The sequence below is a fragment of the Taudactylus pleione genome, unplaced genomic scaffold (assembly GCF_031769625.1).
Source record: "Taudactylus pleione unplaced genomic scaffold, aTauple2 ptg000025l, whole genome shotgun sequence".
NCBI lineage: Eukaryota > Metazoa > Chordata > Amphibia > Anura > Myobatrachidae > Taudactylus > Taudactylus pleione.
Window position 1 is genome coordinate 5,214,934 of NW_028284427.1, and position 24,534 is coordinate 5,239,467.

Genomic DNA, 24,534 nt, shown 5'->3' on the forward strand with positions numbered 1-24,534 from the left:
TTTCTGTAGCACACTTTGAGGGTGTCACCACCCTTTAACAGACAGACGCACGCTTGTCGCTGCTGCTTTGAGGATGCAAGTGTGGCTACATCGCACACAAGTCACAAACACATTAAAAAAATAGTTTTTTATTTTTTGGAACACTTTGAGAGTTACACCACCCTTTAACAGACAGACGCACGCTTGTCGCTGCTGCTTTAAGGATGCAGGTGCGGCTACAGCCCACACATTTCACAAAGACCAAAAAAAAAAGAACAATATTTTAATTGTTTGTGTAGAACACTTTGAGGGTGTCACCACCCTTTAACAGACAGACGCACGCTTGTCGCTGCTGCTTTAAGGATGCAGGTGCGGCTACAGCCCACACATTTCACAAAGATCAAAAAAAAAAGAACAATATTTTAATTGTTTGTGTAGCACACTTTGAGGGTGTCACCACCCTTTAACAGACAGACGCACGCTTGTCGCTGCTGCTTTAAGGATGCAGGTGCGGCTACAGCCCACACAATTCACAAAGACAGAAAAAAGAACAATATTTTAATTGTTTGTGTAGCACACTTTGAGGGTGTCACCACCCTTTAACAGACAGACGCACGCTTGTCGCTGCTGCTTTAAGGATGCAGGTGCGGCTACAGCCCACACAATTCACAAAGACAGAAAAAAGAACAATATTTTAATTGTTTGTGTAGCACACTTTGAGGGTGTCACCACCCTTTAACAGACAGACGCACGCTTGTCGCTGCTGCTTTAAGGATGCAGGTGTGGCTACAGCCCACACATTTCACAAAGACCAAAAAAAAAAGAACAATATTTTAATTGTTTGTGTAGCACACTTTGAGGGTGTCACCACCCTTTAACAGACAGACGCACGCTTGTCGCTGCTGCTTTGAGGATGCAAGTGTGGCTACATCGCACACAAGTCACAAACACATTAAAAAAATAGTTTTTTATTTTTTGGAACACTTTGAGAGTTACACCACCCTTTAACAGACAGACGCACGCTTGTCGCTGCTGCTTTAAGGATGCAGGTGAGGCTACAGCCCACACATTTCACAAAGACCGAAAAAAAAAGAACAATATTTTAATTGTTTGTGTAGAACACTTTGAGGGTGTCACCACCCTTTAACAGACAGACGCACGCTTGTCGCTGCTGCTTTGAGGATGCAGGTGGAATCTAGACGGGATTTGGAACCGAGGACACACTACCTCCATCAATTGTCTAAATCCCACTGCACTAATGTCGGATACCGGACGCACGTCTAACACCAACATAGCAGTCAAGGCCTCAGTTATACGTTTTGCTTCAGGATGACTGCTGTCGTACTTCATCCTCATCGCTAGGGACTGTTGGAGGGTCAATTGTTTAGTAAAAGTAGTGATGTTCCTACTTCCTCTCTGGGATGATGAACAACTCCCAGCAGCAGCAACAGCACTAGGAGGAAGAGGTTCTTGATCTTTCCCTATTTTATTTTTATCGGAGAAAGTTTGGTCCTCCATTTATGTTATATTGATATATATACGTGCGGCTAAAGCGCACACAAACACAGTAAATATTATTTTATTTTTGCTGGAGAGTAGTGCACTTTGTGGGTTACACCACCCTTTAAGAAATGAGCCAGCCGGCTCTTTACTTATGGGACACAGGCGCACGCTTGGGGCTGCTCCTTTGTTGATGCACGTGCAGCCACAGTGCACACAATTCACAAACACAGAAAATAATTTTTTTTTTGGTTTGGACTGGAGTGTACTTTCGGGGGTTACAGCACCCTTAACGGTCAAGCCAGCCGGCCCTTTACTTATGACACAGGCGCACGCTTGGCACTACTTTGTTGATGCACGTGCGGCTACTGCGCACACAATTCACAAACACAGAAAATAATTTTTTTTAGGTTTGGACTGGAGTGTACTTTCGGGGGTTACAGCACCCTTAACGGTCAAGCCAGCCGGCCCTTTACTTATGACACAGGCGCACGCTTGGCACTACTTTGTTGATGCACGTGCGGCTACTGCGCACACAATTCACAAACAGAAAATAATTTTTTTTTGGTTTGGACTGGAGTGTACTTTCGGGGGTTACAGCACCCTTTAACGGTCAAGCCAGCCGGCCCTTTACTTATGACACAGGCGCACGCTTGGCACTACTTTGTTGATGCACGTGCGGCTACTGCGCACACAATTCACAAACACAGAAAATAATTTTTTTTTAGGTTTGGACTGGAGTGTACTTTCGGGGGTTACAGCACCCTTAACGGTCAAGCCAGCCGGCCCTTTACTTATGACACAGGCGCACGCTTGGCACTACTTTGTTGATGCACGTGCGGCTACTGCGCACACAATTCACAAACACAGAAAATAATTTTTTTTTGGTTTGGACTGGAGTGTACTTTCGGGGGTTACAGCACCCTTTAACGGTCAAGCCAGCCGGCCCTTTACTTATGACACAGGCGCACGCTTGGCACTACTTTGTTGATGCACTTGCGGCTACTGCGCACACAATTCACAAACACAGAAAATAATTTTTTTTTGGTTTGGACTGGAGTGTACTTTCGGGGGTTACAGCACCCTTTAACGGTCAAGCCAGCCGGCCCTTTACTTATGACACAGGCGCACGCTTGGCACTACTTTGTTGATGCACGTGCGGCTACTGCGCACACAATTCACAAACACAGAAAATAATTTTTTTTTTGGTTTGGACTGGAGTGTACTTTCGGGGGTTACAGCACCCTTAACGGTCAAGCCAGCCGGCCCTTTACTTATGACACAGGCGCACGCTTGGCACTACTTTGTTGATGCACGTGCGGCTACTGCGCACACAATTCACAAACACAGAAAATTATTTTTTTTTTGGTTTGGACTGGAGTGTACTTTCGGGGGTTACAGCACCCTTAACGGTCAAGCCAGCCGGCCCTTTACTTATGACACAGGCGCACGCTTGGCACTACTTTGTTGATGCACGTGCGGCTACTGCGCACACAATTCACAAACACAGAAAATAATTTTTTTTTGGTTTGGACTGGAGTGTACTTTCGGGGGTTACAACACCCTTTAACGGTCAAGCCAGCCGGCCCTTTACTTATGACACAGGCGCACGCTTGGCACTACTTTGTTGATGCATGTGCGGCTACTGCGCACACAATTCACAAACACAGAAAATATATTATATTTTTAGCACTTGGGGGGAGCACCCCTGATGGACAGAGCACCCCCTGGACAACACTACAGCACCTCTTTAGGACTGGGACACTGCACAGGACTTTGGAGTGGACACAGCCCCTATGGAGAACTGACTGCACAACACAGTCCAGCCAGCCCCTATGGACTTTGAAGTAGTGGACACAGCCCCTATTAACAACAGCAGCACAGCACAACACAGCCAGCCCCTATGGACTTTGAAGTAGTGGACAACAGCAGCACTACACTACACTACACTACACAGCCCTAACTCCCACCCTCCCTCTTCACTGTCCACAGCCGAGTGAGAAAATGGCGCCGACGTGGGTACCTTATATAGGATCCAAAACCCGCGAGACTCGGAAGGCGGGAAGATGACGTTTTGCCTCGATTTCAGAATCCGAGTCAGGCGGGAAAAGTCGAGCCTGACTCGGATCGGACTCGGATCGGGGGGGCTCGGGGGGGTTCGGATTTCAGAAATCCGAACCCGCTCACCCCTAATATATATATATATATATATATATATATATATACTCAATAGTCAGGCACTCAATCATCAGAAGGTTAAGTTATCCCGGTGTCCACTCCAATGCAGTATTCCCGAAACAATAGTTCCAGAGATGAGGACGGCACTCAGCGGATTTTCAGAAAGCAGTGGTTCTCAAACTCGGTCTTCTGGACCCCACACAGTTCATGTTTTCCAGGTCACCCAGCAGGTGTACAGGTGTGTTCATTGCACACTGACACATTTTAAAAGATCCAGAGGTGGAGCTTATTTCACTTGTGAATCTGTGAGGAGACCTGGAAAACATGCACTGTTTGGTGTCCTGAGGACAGAGTTTGAGAACCTGTGTCATAAAGTATACAAAGTGTATTAATAATTCATACTGAACCCATATAAAACTTTTATTGATAGGAGCCCCAACACATTTCTTGCCCAGGGGGCCAACAGACCTTAATCCGGCCCTGGGCATCTGCGCCCCAGAGTGCTGTTTGAACAGCATTCTGGGAAGCTATTTTGGGGGTGATGTCAGCAGTCAAAGGCCACAAAGTCACCACCAGGGGGTCAAAACACTAAAAGGACATCTGTTCTGCGCATGTGGAGAATGGATTTCCTCCATTACAGATGGGAGAAGCAGTGAGACAGCACAGACACATGGGATGCGACAATGTCCAGCTAAAGCACAGCTGACTATGGTCGCATCCCATGCATTAGTGCCAGGGTTGTGGTTAACGGTGTTGCTAATATAACTTTAAACATGCTATAAAAGCAGCATGCTTAAAGTTATACTAGCGACATTTATAAAATACTTTCAGTAGCATTTCTTGTTGTTAGCATTCTGATACCGGCAACTTGGTTCTCACATATGCAGTGTTGACCCAAGGATCATTGATTAGACAACTATATTTCTCTGCAGCATGTATTTCTATTGTTGCCATGCTGAAATTGATTTTTTGCAAAAAGGGGCAATTGTTTTCATGGCCATGTATAACAGCATAGAATCAGATGTTGTATGGGAAATTTTTACTGTGATAGGAGCACATTAAATATATGTCAATATGTAATTCTGATAAGGATACTGAGTTTGAACCTCTATACACTCCTGCCTATACCTTCTAATATCTTGCCTATAAACCTCTAAGGATGACGCTAATTTGCGTATGCAGTCATACAGTAAATAAAGACTCCAGACCTTGAACCTGTGGTTCCAAAGCACAAAGTATTATTCAAGTAAAAGTACATTCATTTACACGCTATGATCTAAGTACATTTTAGTGCAAAGAAATTATACAGACCCAAGTACAGTTATACATACGCAAGCGCTCTGTACCAGATCCCGGCATCAGCAAGATAACCTCCGTCAATCAGCAAGAAGACTGTCTGGGTGTGGGACTAAAACCTGTTTAGGATTCAGACAAATTCAATTGTGTAGATCAATGTCTGGGTTATATTACAATTGCCACAACTATACTTGTCTATATACAGGGATTCCCAATTTGTATGTAAAACACTCACAGTATTCTGGTGTATTGTCTATTGTATTTACTTTTCTCAGTAGGCTAGTTGTTTTTGGTAGATTATCAAAAACATTGCCATCTGTACTTAGCTTGTGAGTTGTAACTTAAAATGGCACTGGTCGCAAAATGGCGTCTTGCAGATTCTTGTTTCTAAAATGGAGTCTAGCTGCCATTCGCAAGATGGCGTCACGCACACTAATTTTTACACTGATTCCGTCTCAGCCACTAATCCAGCTTCGACACTGATTATTGGAATACAGGTTGAGTCTCCCATATCCAAAATGCTTGGGACCAAGGGTATTTTCGGAATATTCCGTATTTTGGAATAATTGCATACTATATTGAAATGTCTTAGGAATAGGGTGAAAATCTAAACACAGAATGCATTTATGATTCCTATACACCTTATATACACAGCGTGAAGGTTATTTTATACAATATTTTCAATAATATTGCGGCTCAAAGTTTGTGTACATGCATAAAATTAGTTTATGTTTCATATGCTCCTTATACACACAGCCTATAGGTTATTTTATACTTTATTTTTAATAATTGTGTGCCTTTATAAAGTTTGTGTACATTGAACCATCAAAAATCAAAAGTTTTACTATCACAGTCATGCTAAAAATATTCCGTATTTCTGAATATTTGGATATGGGAGACTCAACTTGTATTTGTGAATACTGTGATATTGTTAATGTAAATTGATTTTTAAATTGTTTTTGCATGTATAACACTATTTACAGGGATAGTTTTGATAATTGTTCACATAATTTTAAATGAAATACCTGTGGTTGCTTACATTACTGAGTCACAATTTAAAGAAACATTTGTGAGCAATTACAGTAGATAATAAAATTATGACATCATTTGATTTAAAACATATGTGCTTATGTAGTACTGTGTTTTGGTATATCTGTGCTGGGAATCAGTATGATTTACCGCCGGCCCTAAGTTTGATAGTGATATCATTTGATTTAAAATAATTACATATAAAATGCTTATCTGATGTGGCACTGCTGGAGTGCAGCTGCTATTTAGCACACCGGGTAGAGGGGCACCTCAAACGGGCTTAACAAACCATTTTGTGGTCACTCACACTCTGAGTGATGGCCTTGATGCCGTGATCCACCCCTGATAATTGAGATAATTGTGATGGTATTGTCATTTGTTTTAAAATACATGGCCTTACAGTATGTAATGCTTATAAGGATTTTTATGATGATCAGAAAACATAGAAAATGATCATTTTCAAACAGAAACAAAGTAATAAATGTGTATGTTGTGTAATGAACAATAGGTGATTATGGGCCCTATTTACTACAATCCGCATTTAAATGCAGATTATAGTGTGATATTTCCGACTGAATTCGCATGGCGAATTCAGGCAATATCACAGGGATTTATTAGAAATCCCTTACAGGAACAGAGCTTGCGATAAAGCTCTGTCCCTGTGAATCCCCTCCGCAGCCTTATCACTATATTTTTCGGAAAAAATACAGTGACAAGGTGCCGTACATGTGCCAGCCAGCCACCGCTACACCCCACCCATGATCGCAATACCCCCACACCCGCCCCCTCCATGCCCACCACGGCCCCCTCACGACCCACCCCTTAATTTCACTTACCTCTGGTCATCGCTGCTACAGTGATGTCCTCCCTCCGGGGCTCTGGTCAGCTGGTCTCCAATCCTGCACTGTGAACCGGTCAGCTGTTCTATGCAGCAGCTGACCAGGGTCACAGTGCAGAAGCTGGGAGACCAGCTGACCAGAGCATCTGGAGGACCAGATCACCGGACCACCGATCACCAGCCCTGGACTCAGATACGTTTTTTTTTCTGTCTGAGGAAGCCACTGAGGTATTCCACAAGGCCGGGAAATGCGTTACACATTCTTTGCTCCACACTACTATTCATAAACAGGGAGCTCTGTTGGATCTGCTTCACTGTGAGTAACCACATCAAGATAACTCTCAGTGAGCATTATATTACCTAGGCAGTAACAACATCTTGAATAGCTAAGATCATTTGTACCAGGTTTTGACCTTCCTCCCAGTTAGTCTCAAAAGACTATAAACATCATAATATATGTTTAAATGTTTATTATGCTTTGTACATAGTGCTGTTTCTCATATCTCACAATCATTTGTACCTGGCTGAGAATGCATATCCCATTTAAGGGAGATGGGAAGATCACTATCTCTCCATGAGAAATTTCTCAACTAATAAGTGGACTTAAACATGTAATATTGTGTACCCACACATATCTACGACCAAGTCCTTTTCAAACTATTAAGGAACGAAAAGTACTGTTATACTAACTGGTTCTTGACCAAACAAAATGGTATGGATTAAAATACACTTGGAATTTTGATGTGTTCTTTGGGGCATAATCCAGAGAGACGTACAGAGAAGTGTGGAGCTATTTCATTTATATATATTTTTTTTAAATATTTTTACTTCTACACCACAGCAACCTCTGCTGCTTCATAACTACATGCTCAGATAAAACCTGATATTCTATAAGTATACTGTTACATTGTTTATGTCATTTTTCTTGGGTCTTATTTTTGTGTGTTTTATATATGGCCATTTGTATGTAATATTAAATTGTATTTTAAACAACTAAAATTAGAGGGCCTCCAGTCAACAGCGCTTTTTATTATTCTTCTTTCTTGGTTTTACTGTTAAGAGGTGTGGCAATTACTTCTATTAAGAAGCTGCAGCATAGATTGGTAAATAAGATTTATATCTCCATATTCTGATATTCTGATCAGGCGCCAAGGTGTGCATTTTTTGGTGTTTGTTCTGACTAAGTTTTTAAAACATTTTTTTTTTTTTTTAGCAGTGATCAGTTTGTGGTTTGTTTAGACAGGGGCCTGACTCCCGGCTCTGCTATGCCTGTGAAAGCAGAGCAGGAGTCCTGTAGCCGGTGGAAACCCTGGATAACGCCACCTCCAGGTGGTGTTATTATCACAGGGCTTCCCCCAGTATTTTTTCAAATGTTATTTTTAGAAAATCTCAGGCAGATCACATTTCCCATTACAATTATGGGAAATGCTATCTGCTTACTAAAAATATGTGATAATTAGGGCTTGGAGTAGAATTTTACGAATTCTACACCAAGTGCCCTTTAGTAAATTTAGATGAAACTAGAATAATGTGAAAAGGGTGGAAAAACACCTTATTTCATTTATTTTAGTAAAAATAATGTTATTAAATAGAGCCCAGTGTCACAAACAGGAAATCTATACATAAACTGTAAATTTCTGTAAATTACTGGAAATTATATTACTAATGTAGGCTAAAACAATTACATGAATTTATGAATTTTTCGGCTTTTTTTGTTAATCAAATTTACATTTTTGGTTTAATCCAATGGTTCTCAGTGCCAGTCCTCAAGCATCACCAACAGGTCATGTTTTGTGGATTTCTTTAATCATACACAGGTGTTAAACTATTTTGCTGGGTCTGTGATTATCCCACCTGCATCCACTGACATAAATCTTCAAAACATGAAAAAAGCCAAGAATCATCTTGTTTTTACCAAAACCAATTCAGAATAACAAATAAATGTATTACAGCTATTGGAATTCTTGATAATCTGATCTAATGTTGGTCACTGTGCAATAAATATAAATTTGATGAAAACTGAATTCTAAAATCCCCTCTCTTTTCAGCCAATATTTTGAAACAGCTGTAATGCCTTTTAAATTATTTAGAACGAACATGAAAATCATATGCAGTATTTAAGGTTTAAAATAAATAGCATTTAGTATGTGGCCATACAAGTCCCAGTAATTCCTGGTGGCTATTAACTGATTAGGAAAATGTCATATATACCTATGGCTGCCACTGGGCTTTGTAATGCTTTAGGGTACTAAGAAGAAATAATACACAAACATCATAATAAAAGTACTTTATGTGAAGTAATGATTCATCCAAGCCCTTGTTCCGCTATTTATTATTCGGCAAATTACGTACTTCATTTTTCCTTCTTTATTTCTTTCTTATGTGTTCTCCAGTAATCGTTCTCCTTCTTTGTTCTTATGTCTCCTCTCGTAATCCAGTTTTTAAGAATATTTCTTTAAAAAAGAAACCTGCTAGATGACAGCCACCTGCTCCAGCTGAAATGTCAGTCTGCATGCCTGTTTGCAAGTAATCAATGTACTGTAGCTTCACCCTGAATAAAAGTGTGGCTACTTGAATATTAAACCCATGTGGGGTAGGAATGAATGTCACTGTAATAATATTTATATATACATTTTAAAGACTATATGCAGTTGAATTTATTAAAGTTTATGTAGCAGAATTTAAGCAAATGTGCACTGCACATGCTCACCGAGATAATGGATGCATACACATGAAAGCACATTTGTATGCTCTTGCACCTACTTGTGAGCCATGGAGCCCAGGGTAGGTGCATGCTCCGATGCTCCCATTTCCCCTGATGGTTAAGTGAGCATAGGAAGGGGGAGTGGCCAACATCTGGGAGTAAGTACAAGTGAAAGAAAACATCAGAGGCAGTGTTGGATTGAGGCATGAAGTGTCCACTGGTGAAGTGCAATAGTAGGGCACTATAAAATGGTGTAAATGAATGGATAAAGGCATCCAATTGTGCGTGTCTGGTCAGCATTTATTGCTTTCCCTGCATGTTAACATACAGGACAAACACTATTTAGGCAACTAAAAAGCATCTGCCACAAAGGGCTGTCAAATTTTGACACATGATAAAGTGCTTGAGCAATGACACTGAGTTTAAGGTGATTTTAGTAATAGACCATCATCCTGGTAGAATATTACTAATATAGCAAATCTTAAGAAAATGCTGATGACACAGTTGCGGTGCTCCCATTAGCCTCAGGTGTCTGGAACACCTGCTCTATCTATGCTACATCCCTGGCTGGGGCAGAAGAGAGACATATTTTGTGTGAAAGCTTTCAGGGGCAAACACAAGATATCTAGAAGGGGTTCCAAATGCTTGATTTTAGAGGGAGTGTGGCCAGTCCATGAAGAGGGCATAAATAGCATTTAACCAGTTTTAATATTCATAATACAAAGTGTAGTGTTTGATATAATTCCAGCATACACAGGACCAGTGATCACAGAAAGCCATTAGGTGTGGCAGTAGGGCCATACTGTTTGAACGGAATGTTTTTATTTCACATCTGGGCATGATTCCAGAGCATGGGAGCCACAAGGGAAACTGGGGGAGCAGTAGAAGAGCCTAGAACTGCCCTGGACATACAGCGGGTAAAATAAGTATTGAACACATCAACATTTTTCTCAGTAAATATATTTGTAATGGGGCCATTGTATTGAAATTTTCACCAAATGTCAGCAACAACCCATGCAATCCACACATGCAAAGAAATCAAACCATAGATGTCCATAAATTACGTTATGTGTAATAATGTGAAATGACACAGGGAAAAAGTATTGAACACATGAAGAAAGGAAGGTTCAAAAATGCATGGAGAGCTAAGACACCAGCTGAAATCTATCAATAATTAGAAAGCAATCCTGCCCCTTGTCAGTGCAAATTAATATCAGATGGTTCAGTCCCAACTGATGTTTTTCTCCTAACTGGTACACAGGTGTATTCATTACTGGCTGACATGATAAAACATCCACAGGTGGTGCTAATTATTTCATTTGTGATACTGAGGAAAACATGCAGCACTAGATTAAATTTAATTATATACTATTTCTATTATGGTCTTGGTTGGGGAGGGGGATTTCCAGGCAACTGGACCCCCCCTGCATTTGCCTATGGCTTTAGGACAAGGGCAATTATTGATAATTACTTGATCACAGTTATATCATATGATAGGGTGGATGCATGTAAGGCTGGGTACACACCTAAAGATTTTCTGTCCAACCATCCAAGTAGTTGATTGGTTGGAATGAAAATCTGGTAACATATGGGAGTAAATGATGACCAGCAATTTGCTCCTAAATGCCAGAAAACAGATGAAAATGGTCATTCAGAGCAAATTGCTGATTGTCATTTGCTTTTATACCTTACCAGATTTTAATTCCAACCAATCAACTAGTTGGATGGTTGGACAGAAAATCTTTACGTGTGTACCCAGCTTTAATGTGATCCTTGGCTGTCAGACAGTCAGACGAATAGCAATGCATATGGGTATCAGTAGTCTTAGGTAATGAGCAGCGGGCCTGATTAAGGGATGTAGGTTAATTTATTCACAGCTGCGATTTCGGACTGAATGCAGCTGCATAAATATGCTAATGACTTACTTGCCATCCAGTGCTTAAAGATACTCAATGAAAGCATCTCACATCCACCGCTCATGCAAAAAATAGGAAACATCGGATACATTGTTGGCAGATCAGGAGGCCATCTACCTTCTAAGTAATACTGCACAAGGCAACAGGCATAATTACAAGTAAGTCCTATTTATATTGTTAGTATCAGTTTATTTGGGGTGAGCGTTTGGGTGTTGGGCCCCCTGAGCTGTTTTGGCTGGACCTCTCCAGGGCATCACCATTTAATACATATAGTCACTTTGTATATCACCTTCATGTTTGTTTATTATTTATGTATTTTTTCACACACATTCTACCCTTATCATTATTATAAGACTTGTTAATTACTTTACACACCTGATACTTTAACACTTCACTGTCACCCTTTTTTTCGAGTGATGCCCTGGGGAGGTCTTTGGCTGAGCTGACTTTTGGGGTGCTCTGCGTCCCAGATGTGAACCCCAGAGTGTTAGGGACCTGCTCAATGAGGTGACCATGACGCTGGTGGGCAGGCCCGTATCAGTGGCCATTGATATGCAAACTACCTCTGAAATTTGATATAATAAATTTATATGTATACAGTAATGATCGCATAGTGCATCTGCAACTCTGTTTTTTGTATATGCTAAAATGAGATGTATAATACTCTTTAAGCTGCAACAAATCATGTGTGCTTGTGAATGCACACACCTAACATCCAATTTCTTGGATGTGAACCCAATATAGACAATATGAACCAAGTTGTGCTTACTGTATCTGAATAACATCTGATATGTGAACTCAACTAATTTCAAATATATGTTATATATGTAATATTATCCAACAATATATAATCAAACAATGTACAACTGGTTGTCATATACAATGATGTAATCTATTTTAATAATAAAAACAATAAAAAAGAATTACAAAAAACACATCTAATGAGAGTGTTTAAATACTTATAGGGGAATTCAATATGGAGAGAAAATGGAGAAAAAACGGGGATAACTTTTCACCACTGAATAGGTGGCGAAAAAAAGTGCAGAATTGGAGTTTAGGGGTGCAGGCTTACAAAAAATAGCCTGCACCCTTCAGAATGACCCCTTGAAACGATCTGTGTAAAAAAAAAAAAAAAAAAAAAAAAAAAAAAAAATCCGGGACGCCCCAAAAAAAAGCACTTTGAATTTGAGGGCCAAAAAAAAAAATGTTGGGGAACAAAGTTAAAAAATAACGAACTTGACTCTAGGGGTGTCCCCAAGTATGCCCCATGTGTTTTTTTCATTGCAGCTCCTTGCGCAAGTGGGTTTTTCACGTTTTTTTCAAGTCTCTTTAGCAACTTTAAAATATGCTGGCCCCCATTTTCAAGTACCCCAAATTTGCTGGGCATAGTTATTTTTCCCAAAAAAATAAATCTAAATGCTCTTCTGCACCACTCTTCAAAGTCGCATTTATGCACTTGCCACGGCTATTAGAAACCCCGACTTCCTTCAGGAGTTAAAAATGGGGGTACCCATAGTGATCGCCCATGTCTAGACATCATTAGGGGGGTCCCTAGAATATTTCCAGAAAATTCCCATTTTTGTTAACCTGTAAAAATAAATTTGTAAAAATTTAGAAAAAAAATAACATAAGGTCCCCCCCAATAGCCAAACCAGCCCCAGGCTTGCAGCCAGTGGTGGTTTCTAAAAATACGGGGAACAAAATGTGTAGGGTTCCACCGTATTTTAGAAACAAACACCAGGCTGCAGGGACTAGTGCTGGTTTTAAATATAGGGGGCAAAAACGACGTGGGGTACCCCCTATATTTAAGACCAGCACCAGACCCAACCGACCAGGGTGTAATGCCACAGCCCGGAGACCCAATCACCGGGGCTCCAGGTCCAAAGCATTAAACCCCAAGTCCCCCCTCTCCTGAGCACCACAAGCTTACGCTGAAGCCGTGGGCTCTTCGCCATACCCCTTGCTTGGTGGGTATGGGGGTAATAGGGGGGCCAAATAATGTAACACTATTGTACTTTACAGTGGAACTACAAGTGCCAGCATGCCTGCCATTTTGCACTTGTGGAACTACAAGTGTCAGCAGACATGCGACACCTGTAATTTCTCTGTAAAATAAATAGTTAAAAAAAATACAAAACACACACACCGTGACAGTATAACTTTATTACACACACCTACCCATTCACACATATACTCACCTATATCCTGGCGTTGATCTCCGCAGTAATCCACGTACTTGGCAAAACAAAAAATGCCTTACTCGAGCCACGCTGATAGGCTCCAGCTACTGACAGTTCCCACGTGGGCGAGTCACACCACGTGGGAACTGTTAGTAGCCAGAGCCAATCAGCGGGCGCTCTACAGTCAGCGCTGCCGCTGATTGGCTCACCGGACTCCAATGCCCCGTGAAGTGCTGGCAGTGGCCATTCGGGAGCTATCTGTATGTGTGGCAACACACATAGAGATAGCTGTGTTGCGTGGATCGGCTAAATGCGTTTTTTGGTTTTTAAACTGCCTTGGATTACTGCGGAGACCAGCGCTGGATGTAGGTGAGTATGAAATCTTTCTTTGCAGGGCCACTCATCATGGATTTCTACTGGAGAAGAGGACAGAACATCTGGTATAGGTAAGTATGTGTGAATGGGTAGGTGTGTGTAATAAACTTCTACTGGTCACAGTGTGTGTGTGTTTTGTCTTTTTTTAACTATTTATTTTACAGTGAAATTACAGGTGCCGCATGTCTGCTGGCACTTGTAGTTCCACAAGTGCAAAATGGCAGGCATGCTGGCACTTGTAGTTCCACTGTAAATTACAATAGTGTTACATTATTTAACCCCCCTATTACCCCCATACCCACCACTCCAGGGGTATGGGGATGAGCCCCATGCTTCAGCGTAAGCCTGTGGTGCTTGGGAGAGGGGGGACCCATTTTTGGGGGGATCCCCAACTCCCCCGAGATCACCGGCTTGCGCTGACCGACTTGGGGTGTAATGCTTTGGACCTGGAGCCCCGGTGATTGGGTCTCTGGACTGTGGCATTACACCCCAGGTGGTTGGGTCTGGTGCTGGTCTTAAATATAGGGGGTACCCCACGTCTTTTTTGCCCCCTATATTTAAAACCAGCACTAGTCCCTACATTTTTACAAATTTTTTTTACAGGTTAACAAAAACGGGAATTTTCGGGAAATATTCTAGGGACCCCCCTAATGATGTCTAGACATGGGGGATGACTATGGGTACCCCCATTTTTAACTACTGAAGGAAGTCGGGGTTTCTAATAGCCGCGGCAGGAAAAAACACCTGGCAAAGCTATTTAAAAAACAGACTTTCTTTTGCAGGCAAAAACGGGGTTACCCATAGTGATCCCCCATGTCTGGACATCTTTAGGGGGGTCCCAGGCATATTTCCCGAAAATTCCAGTTTTTTTCCTTAAATGGGGTCAAGGGTCATTTTTAAAAAAATGGATAATTTTTCAAATCGTTATAGCAAGTGAAAAAAAATGCAGAATAGGGGTTTGGGGGTGTAGGCTTATAAAAAATAGCCTGTAGTTTTGGGAATGTCCCCTTAAAAGGAAATGTTAAAAAAAAAAATGTCCCCAAAAAAATCGGGGCACCCTTAAAAAAAATAAAAAATTTGGGGGTTAAAAAAAAAAAAAAAATTAGGTAAAAAAATTGCCAAACGAATGAAATTATTTCTGGTGGGGTCCCCAAGTATGGGGCGGGTGTTTTATTCATTGCGCAAAGTAGCGGCAGGTGCATTTTTGCAAAATTTAAAAAACTTACCTTTAGGGACTTAAAAATATGCTAGTACCCATTTTCATGTACCCCAAATTTGATGGGACCACTTAAAAAAATGAAAGTGCTCTTCTGCATCACTTCTTCAATGTCGGGAAAAAAAAACACCTGCGCGGCTATTTAAAAACCCAGACTTTCTTCTGCAGGCAAAAACGGAGGTACCCATAGTGATCCCCGAGGTATGGACATCTTTAGGAGGCTCCTAAAATTATTTCCAGAAAATTCCAGTTTTTTTTTGCCGATCCAAGTATTGCCGGGTCCCGTTTTCGACGATTTCAAATTGAATATGGGGATACGCGGGCACGTGCCCGATACTTTTTCACTGGCAAAACCTCCGATGTGCGGCGAAAATCTCGCTGGCGAGGTTAACGTTTCATATTGAATACCCCTCTTAGAGTGCTATGGTTCCAAAAATATCCAGGAAAAGGTATTCTGTTGGATGTCCACTTCTATTCAGAGCTCATATAAAAATATGTTTATACAATCCACAATCCTGTACAGTATATAAAAAAGTGTATCCATTCATGGATTATTTGAAATTTATATCCTTAATCAGCAAACGTGGTGCACAATCCTCCAGCCAATTCTTGCTATATAATACCAGAGTATTTAATTAACAGTGTATAAAGTATATATGAATGTTCAAAGGTCACAGCCGCACACTTTTCATACCTGACAGGCTGTTGAACAATATTACTGCACACAATGTCGTCTGCTGTATATAAATGAGTCCTCCGCTCTCCTGCTCTCAGTTGTTCAGCTACGGGGCTCCCAGCATGGCTGTGTGTGAGCGTCCTGCCGTAATCACAATGCTCATGCCTTCCCGGTATTGTCACCATGACTCTTTGGTGACTTTAAAGTGGAGGTCACCTCTTGCTCCTATATGGTGGGAGCTTTTTTAAATTGGTAGGATGTGTAGTTCCACTGCAGCTGGATGGCCTGAGTTTAACACCACTGGTGTAGTGGGTCCCTGGCAGGGTGTGCTCAATGTTCTTAATGACATTGAGCACACACACTGAAAGATATCATTAATGATATCGTTCAGTGCCGACTCCCTCCCTCATCCACGAACCTGCACAACCTGACAAAATTGTCAGATTGGACAGCAGGTTCGGGCGATGTACGGCGTCATCAATGACCAGCGGGAGTGAGCATAACTAGTCATTGACAGCATATCCACTGACTGATATAATGAATGATAACGATATTTCATATGTTATCGCACAGGGCACTCCTGCTGCGAGCAAGGATGCAATTTCTAATTTAAATCACTGCGTGTGCTCAGTGCGGCTTACACGCATGCGCCATGGCTAACAATCTATCGATCTGCATAAATATCGTCACTGCATGACCATTTTCATATTTAAATCAGGCCCAGTTTTTGCAGGGCATGCATTATAGGCATATCATTCTGCTTAGCACCATTACTGTAAAATATTTCTTACACCAACTACTTTCATAAATGCCTCTAGACAATGTAGAGTTTAAACAAATTATTGTGTAAGTTTACCAATTCATTATTTTTGTTTGTATGTTCTATGATTAAGTGCAATCTGTTAGAGTAGAGAGCATGCTACCTTGTGATGATAATTTGAGTAAGGAAACTGAATTGCTACAGTATTTCATATCTATCTTGTTTACTTATACACTTTCATGTTCTCATTATTCTATTGCTCAGAGCAATACCTTCTCCCACTGCTGGAGGATTATGATCTTCAATTGTTATCTTATATAAAGGAAGAGGAGACAAAAGAAAAAAAATGAACAAAGCCTCCTCACACTATTTTTAATAAAAGCTTGAGATGTAAATTGAAACCACAGTAATTGTCAGAAATCTTGTTATTAATTTGTAATATATGTGACCAAAACAATTTTATATATAATATATATATATATATACACACACACACAAAAGTTCAAAAGACTTGGCACTACTTGCAACTGGTGTAGATGGTGCCCCCGTGCCCTCCGTGGATATAGATATAATGTAGCAAGAAAAAGACAGCGGCACTGAGGGTCTTGGATGTATCAAATATATTGTCACCAACGTTTCAGGGCTAGAATGCCCTTTTGTTAAGCTAAAACACACAGCAATAAAACTTATCTTACTTTAAATACCCCACCACCTAAAGTGACTAACAGCCTCATGGGACGCCAGCGTCTGCACACTGCAGGGTGCGTCCCTTCGTGATGACGTCTACTGTCGTTGCCATGGTGTCAAGACAAACTCCGGGTGCCCGTTCTTTCATGTGGCTATGATCAAAGATATATTTAATGTGAAATGCACCATCATCTATAAATATAAATAAGCAAACACATGATGATGTAGCTGTAAAAAAGCATAATGGATACTAGATATACCATACTGGAAAAACGTCATATAGTACACAATATGTAACCTATTGAACGGTGATTGTGTGAGAGTGTATTCTCATAGAGAATAAGATGAAAATTGAGTCAATAGATCTAGGGACACTGGTATAAAGGCAGAGAATAAAGGTAAGTATGTTGAACTGGACAGATGAATGCACTCTGATACATAATAATGTGTAAGGACAGTGTGCAACTAAAGAACGAAGAACAGATATCTACTTGTAAGTATGATGATATAAGGCTTTGAAAATGATGGGGGTCACATATATGAGACTTTGGATACCATTCATCCCAAAGGACTTAATGATAAAATCTGTTGGAATATGCTTTAATCAATTTATATCTCGTTTTTCTCATATATGTGACCACTGTAGTCCATACATATATTTTTACACATAGATGTATGGACTACAGTGATTCAATATTATGCGTTTCCTTGTATTCGATGAGTGTGTAAAGTTGCAGAAAGTAGTTTATAGATTAATGTGTGTGTGTCTTAGCCTTGTGTCCCTTATGCGTGGTGAAGTGGAACCAATGTGGGCAAATCTAAGCTGAGTACTGTAAGAGTATACACGTAGCTTAAGCACACCTTCTGGAGATGTAATCTAATGAGGTTTGATCTCATTATGAGATACGCTTCTTAGGAGGCATTTATTTATGTGGCTATTTATTTAGATATTCTTTTGTAAATTATCTTAGAGATGTGTGCGGACCCCTGTGGTTGGTAAAACCACCCACAAATGTTTTGGTTTTGCCAAATGAATCCTCAACTGTTTTGGTTCAGTTTTTGTTTTGATTTTGTATTACTTTAAAATTGATAAGAACAGCTTAAATTTTGTAAATTAGACCTGTTATTGTTCCTATTGTTACTGTTCCTATGGTATTATTAACATCAATAACATTCATTTCCAGTCATTTCCATGCAATTTTGAACACCTCACGGCTCACAATATTAGTTTCTTCTATATTGACCAAAGGCTGCAGCAAACTGACTGGCTAAACTAAGCAAGAGAGCAGTGGCACAAACACATGGCACTCACCAGGTAGTAATAAAAAAAATAATATTGCAGCTTTATTGTAGACTTACATAGTCATATTCATAAAAAGTTGATGTTTCATTCCTCTATGGGACCATCATCAGGACCAAGACATCTGATATGAACAAGTCAGCTTCTCAACACACAACAAAATGCTGAATTGGGTTGGCCTGGAACCTGTGACCCTTTGATGGTGTTGAGAAGCATTGGCCCCTCTGGCTATTAGGCCTTTCTGAAAATATAAATTATGTAAACTATACTGTTGTAATTTGTCTCAGACCAATGAAGCATTAAGATCCAAATGGGGGTATTTATCTTTTTATCTTGGATCAGTGTAGTATTAAGATCTAACTGGTGGTAATTATTTATATACAATGTATCAGCTTATGTTTTTGGGTTACAGGGATACTATTCAGAGTATTTTATTGAGAACACAGGTTCAATGAATTAATATTTAAAACTCTAACTAAAATGTAAATAAAATATTTTAAAACTTAATTTTTGTATAGCCCTTGGTTGGTCTCAAATTAATGATCTTCTGTGGAGTGTTGAGGAGGATTAACACACTAGGGTATGTGTTATTTTGTTAACTGATGTGTTTTACATTTTAATTAGAAGTTTAGTCATTAGTGCTCATTATCACTTAAGCAATGCCCTTTGAAATTTGTGTATATAAATCGTTTTATGTTGTTCTTATTAAAATGGATCTGTATGTATAGATCTATTCATATTATACTGTATTTTTTATCAGTTTTGCTACAGCTGTGCCCAGCTAGTTTGTTGCTGTATACACCATGTAGCGCGCCATGCATCCCGCGCCACACACTACGCCATGAGTCACGGCACACAGATATTTTCTTAAGGGAACGTAGCGTAGCATTGAAAAAAAGTCATAATGTGTAATACAACTTTTTGTCCACCAGGCGTCACTTTTCCTAAACTACACAGCGCATGCATCTGGTTTCCAATGTATTTTCTATATCACTGCCCGATGATAGGCTGACAGAAGCAGTGATTCTGTACAATATACTATAGTACAGCATTTTCCTAATGGAATTGGGGCTGTAGAAGAATGTCTAATTAATTTTTAAATCATTAAGTGTGTGAGTCCGGTACTTTTATATAAAAATATTTCACAGCACTGTATTAAACACACTGACTGTGTGTTTGAAGCTGCACACTTGCGTCAATGTCGGCGCTGTCCAAGACTAGTGATTTCATGACTTTAGTAGCGGGCTCTGTTTAAAATAGGGGTCTCTGTATTACAAACTGAGTGTGCATTTTAAGGCGCACACTTGCGGCAATGTCAATGCTGTCGGCGCTTTGGTGGCTGTCAGTTCCGGGGTGGTTACAATGGGATTTCTGGCACATGCCCAGTGGAGCCACTCCATATGCCAGTCATGCTATGCTGTGGCATATGGAAGATCCTAGCACTATGCATGCCCAGTGTGTCGGGAGTCACACACAGTGCATCCCATACTTAAACACTATAGTGATTTCATGTCTTTAGAAACTAGTAGTGGGCTCTGTATAAAAGACAGGTCTCTGTATTACATACTGATTGTGCTTTTAAAAATGCAAACTTGCGGAAATGTCTGCAAGTCAGCGCTGTTGTGGCTGTCAGCTCTGAGGGGTTACAATGGGATCTCTGGCGCATGCCCAGTGGAGCCGCTTCATACGCCAATCACACTATGCCATTGCGTATGGAAAACCATAGCACTGCGCATGCCCAGTGGGTCGGGAGTCACACACAGTGAAAGTGGGATCTCTGTATTAAAAACTGACTCTGCGGTTGAAGTTGCACACTTGCGGCACTGATTTCATGACTTTAGAAACTAGCTGTTTAAAAGAGGTGTCTCTGTATTACAAACTGTGCATATAAAAACACACACTTGTGACAATGTTGGCACTGTCAGTGCTGTGGTGGCTGCCAGCTCTGAGGGGTTACAATGGGATCTCTGGTGCATGCCCAGTGGAGGGGTTAAAATGGGATCTCTGGCACAAGCCCAGTGGAGGGGTTGCAATGGGATCTCTGGCGCATGCCCAGTGGAGCCGCTCCATATGCCAGTTGCGCTATGCCATGGCATATAGAAGATCATAGCACTGCACATGCCCAGTGTTTAGGAAAGAGGTCCGTGTATTACAAACTGAGTGTGCATTTAAAAATGCAAACTTGCTGCAATGTCTGTGCTGGCCCAGACTTAGACACTATGGTGATTTCATGACTTTTGAAATTAGTAGTGGGCTCTGTTTAAAAGAGAGGTCTATGTATTACAAACTGGCACATGCCCAGTGGAGCCGCTACATATGCCAGTTTCACTTTGCCGTGACATATGGAAGATCATATCACTACACTTGCCCAGTGTGTCGGGAGTCACACACAGTGCATCCCAGACTTTAACACTATAGTGATTTCATGATGTAAGAAACTAGTAGTGGGCTCTGTATAAAAGACAGGCCTCTGTATTAAAAACTGATTGCGCTTTTAAAAATGCAAACTTGCGGCAATGTCAGCACGTCGGTACTGTGGTGGCTGTCAGCTCCGAGGTGTTACAATGGGATCTCTGGCACATGCCCAGTGGAGCTGCTCCATACGCCAGTTGAGCTATGCCATGGCATATGGAAGATCATAGCACTGTGCATGCACAGTGGGTCGGGAGTCACACAGTGAAAGTAGGATGTCTGTATTACATACTGACTGTGCGGTTGAAGTTGCACACTTGCGGCACTGTCGGCGCTGTCCCAGACTTAAGACGCTATAGTGATTTCATGCCTAGTAGAGGGCTCTGTTTAAGAAAGAGGTCTCTGTATTACAAACTGATTTTGCATTTAAAAATGCAAATTTGCTGCAATGTTGGCACTGTCAGCCCTGTCCCAGACTTATAGACTCCACTACCAGGAGAAGAAGCTCGCCTGGGGTGAAGTGGCAGTCTCTGGTAGCCATCTTACCCACTATAAGATACACTGATGATGCACAACACTTATTAATCACACACACAACAGGTGCAGTTCTCAGTATGGCAGGTGTCTGTGGTGTAGTGGTTAGGAGAGCACAAGGCAGTGTGGATGTCCTTGGTTTGAATCCTGGAAGGCAACAATTTTTGTTATTTTTTTATTATTATTTTGTTAACATTCCTCACCTTTTCAGGACACAAGGGCAAACCTTGAGCTGACTGCTCACAGTAGATGGCTAACATAGCATCCTTTATTATGGTAATAAAAGGCTCTTGCTTGCTTTGGGGGAAGGGCCTGATGCTCTGTGTGTGACTCCTGACCCACTGGGCATGCACATTACAACTGTATGAGCCTCCGTATGCAACAGCATAGCACAACTAGCAGGGTGCTACATGGTTACGGAGTGGCTCCACTGGGCATGCACCGGAGATCCCATGTGCAAGTCCCGGAGCTGGCAGCCAGTGCCGACAGTGCTGCAAGTGTGTGTCCCCTCTTTCAAACAGAGCCCACTATCAGGTCTGAAGTCATGAAATCACTATAGTGTCTAAGTCTGGGACATTGCCAACAGTGCCACAAGTGTGCAACTTCAATCGCACAGTCAGCATATAATACAATTATCCCACTTTTGCTGTGTATGACTCCCGACCCACTCGGTATGCGAAGTGCTATGATATTCCATATGCCATGGCATACCATGACTAGCAGGGCACATTAGTCATCCTAGCAGATGGGGGATGGTGTCCTTGGCAATGGTCACCATTCCTCGTCTTTCAGGACACAGGGGCAGAAATTGAGCTGACTGCTTAAATGGTTAACAGAGCATCTTTTATTATGGTAATAAAAGGATCTTGCTTGCTTTGGGGGAAGGTATTTGATGCACTGTGTGTGACTCCCAACCCACTGGGCATGCATAGCACTATGATCCACTATACACCACAGAATAGCATGACTGGCTTATAGAGTGGCTCCACTGGGCATGTGCCAGAGATCCCATTGCAACCCCTGGATCTGACAGCCACCACAGTGCTGACATGCCACCAGTGCCGCAAGTGTGCATTTTAAAATGCACAATCAGCTTGTAATACAGAGACTTCACTTTTAAACAAAGCCCACTACTAGTTTCACTATAGTGTCTAAGTCTGGGACAGCACTGACAGTGCCAACAGTGACGCAAGTGTGCAACTTCAACTGCACAGTCAGTTTGTAATACAGACCTCTCTTTTAAACAGAGGCCCTGATTCAGAGCCGGATGCTCTGACAGAGCGCTCGCTCTGAATCAGAGCCATTCTTCTTAATTTTTAGAGCGGCCTTCTGGCCGCTCGTATAGCTGTGGGTGACCACCCACACAGCTATATCGAGCGTCCAGGAAAATGGTCACGATGGTCAAGACCATCGTGACCATCATGCTTACGACGAGACCCTTGTGGTAGGGTCTCGTTGCCGCAAGCCCTGGAGTGCTTTCGGCTCTATCAGAGCCGAAGGCACTCCCACTGACATCACTTGTGATGTCACTGGGGCCGGCCCCAGATGGTAGGCTTTCCCCTGGAAATGCCTCTGTCTGGGCAGCCACACCCCCGGCACGTCCACCAAAGGGGGCGTGCTGTCACTCACCATCGACAGCATGCCCCCTTTGGTACGAGACCCGGAGCGACGGCTTGCCCGACGCAATCCGGGTCTCGCGCATGCGCACGACGGAGCCGGCTCCATCATGCACATGTGCACTGGGCCAACATCAACCTGCTGGCGAGCGCTCAGCTGAATCAGGCCCAGAGTCCAGTACTAGTTTCTAAAGTCAAGAAATCACTATAGTATCTAAGTCTGGGACAGCGCCAACTGTGCCGACATTGACGCAAGTGTGTGTTTTTAAATGCACAATCAGTTTGTAATACAGAGACACCTCTTTTAAACAGAACCCACTACTAGTCTCTAAAGACATTAAATCACTATAGTGTCTAAGTCTGGGACAGTGCTGACAGTGCCGCAAGTGTGCATCTTAAAATGCACCCTCAGTTTGTAATACAGAGATCCCTCTTTCAAACAGCCCACTACTTGTTCCTAAAGTTATGAAATCACTATAGTTTTTAAGTCTGGGATGCACTGTGTGTGACTCCTGACACACAGGGCATGCATAGTGCTACTGATCCTCCGCACGCCACAGTATAGCGCAACAGGTGTATGGAGCTGCTCCACTGGACATGCGCCAGAGATCCCATTGCAATCCCCAGATCTGACAGCCACCTCAGCGGCAATGTGCCGACAGTGCCGCAAGTGTGCATTTTAAAATGCAGAATCAGTTTGTAATGCCTCACTTTTAAACAGCCCACTACTAGTTTCAATATAGTGTCTAAGTCTGGGACAGTGCCGACAGTGCCCAAAAAAATTATTATTTTCCAGGGCTCCAACCTGAGACAAGCACTGTTGTAAAGCGATCACCTAACCTCTAGCCCATACACCAGCTAGATCAAGAACTGCACATAACGGGCTCATCCTTGTGCACTCCACCCACCCGCTGCTGTTTTTAATAATAAAAAAAGTGTCTTAATTTCAAAATATTATACTAGTACATATATACACAGTATCCCACCATTAGTTAATTAATAATTTAATCCATGTCATTGAAAGCTATGCGTGCATCTCATTAATCTACAGTATCGGTTATACTGTCATAAAAATATGGCAACCACACTACTGTACAGTTATGTACAGTATGTGTACTGATTTGCATCCTGTTCTAAGAGCTTTTGTGATATTAAAAACATTGGTTGTGCGAACATGCAAATAAAGTGCGTGAATGTGATATCCATCCAATTTAACAGTATGGTATTCAGTACAAATTACAACAGTGGAGCACTCGCCACCCAGTGGTTAAGCACTGTATTACATGCCGTAGCATATCTTTTGTTGAAGAATACCACGGTACACCAAAGTCTAGCCAT